The sequence below is a fragment of the Loxodonta africana genome, chromosome 1, assembly GCF_030014295.1.
Source record: "Loxodonta africana isolate mLoxAfr1 chromosome 1, mLoxAfr1.hap2, whole genome shotgun sequence".
Classification (NCBI taxonomy): domain Eukaryota; kingdom Metazoa; phylum Chordata; class Mammalia; order Proboscidea; family Elephantidae; genus Loxodonta; species Loxodonta africana.
The window spans coordinates 81,574,843-81,576,192 of record NC_087342.1 but is presented as its reverse complement, the minus strand read 5'-3'; the positions used below and the strand labels follow the sequence as shown (position 1 = coordinate 81,576,192).

The 1,350-nt window shown below is 43.9% G+C and overlaps 1 non-coding gene across 1 annotated transcript; it reads left to right on the top strand.

Moving 5' to 3' along the window:
* Positions 1-326: 326 nt before the first annotated feature.
* On the top strand, positions 327-399 carry TRNAF-GAA (transfer RNA phenylalanine (anticodon GAA)). The gene has a single exon. It is a non-coding gene; the product is annotated as a tRNA-Phe (tRNA).
* The last annotated feature ends 951 nt before the right edge of the window (positions 400-1,350 follow it).

The following is a 1,350-nucleotide window of genomic DNA, read 5'->3' as shown; positions in this document are numbered from 1 at the left end:
AGAAAGAACAGCCTCGATCATTTCTTTAGGAATTTCCTTAGTTTTCTGAGTAGTGTTTGGAGCGTGGGACAGCCTGAGGTTACCAAGCAGAGAAGCTTCTACCTGTTTTACCTTCCATTCTTGGCACTCCTCCTCTACAAACCCATCCACAGTCTTCAAAAATTGGAAAACACTTTTCAGACGTGGATGGCAACAGACCTCACAGAATTTCAGGTTTGTGAGTAGGTAATATTGCATGAGATTTACATTTACAAACGTACAAGTCCTGTAAACAATACTTTAAGGTATAACTAAACTGGCACCCCGCGCCCCTCCCGCACACGGCAGCCGAAATAGCTCAGTTGGGAGAGCGTTAGACTGAAGATCTAAAGGTCCCTGGTTCAATCCCGGGTTTCGGCAGTTCTGTTGACATATGCATAATTATTATTATCCTTTTTTTTTTTTTTATAACAGTTGCATTCCAAGGCTTTAGGATTCTAATAAAACTAACTGTAAATAAAGTTAAGCAAAAACTTGTACGGAAGGAGGGCGCAGCTCAGTGGTAGACCGCATGCTTTGTATGTAAGAGGTTTAGGGATGGATCCCCAGCACGTCCAGAGTTTTCCTCTGTTTAAACACTGTTTAAAGTCATTCTTTCAGGAAAGAGCCCCCGGGTCGTCCACTAGTTGAGAACTGGGCTACCAACCAAAGGGCAACTGGCAGATTCTAGGAAACACTATGGAGCAGTTTTATCTTGTCCTATATTGTTCCTATGCGTCGGAATCCACTCAACAGCAACCGTTTTATTTAATTTTTCCCCTGAAGGAATACCGATGTAGTTCTCCTAATATTTTCCATATCATTCCTGCACACATACAAAGGAAAAACATAACCCGGTGGATTCCCTTGAGTGCTCTTCCATTCACAGGCTGTGAGCCTCTACATCCCCTAATTTGACTGTGACAACCCAAGGAAGACGTTAATAAAGAAAAGAAATGAAGAACCGGATCCCAACGGAATCACTTGAAACACCAGGCAGAAAAGCCTGCACGTTAACAGGTGGTTCACTGGCTCCCATTTGTACTATCATTAAAGAGGCAGACAGGCAGAAAAAGGGATGGGGGAAGGGTCCCCCGGAAAGTTTTCTTTAGTTCACTGTGTTTTCTGGGACAAAGGATCGAGCAAAAGCAGAGAAGCCCCCTTAATGCCCTTGGATTTCTGTACCGGTGCTCCGTCTAAAAATGAGAGATGGACGGCTGTAGGCCCTGAGTCTTTTTAGATGAGGGAGCAGCGTGGACTCTGGGCAAGGTAACGAAGACTGTCAGGGAATTAGAAGCTTTCCTAATACGAAAGGAGAAGAAATAACTAGAA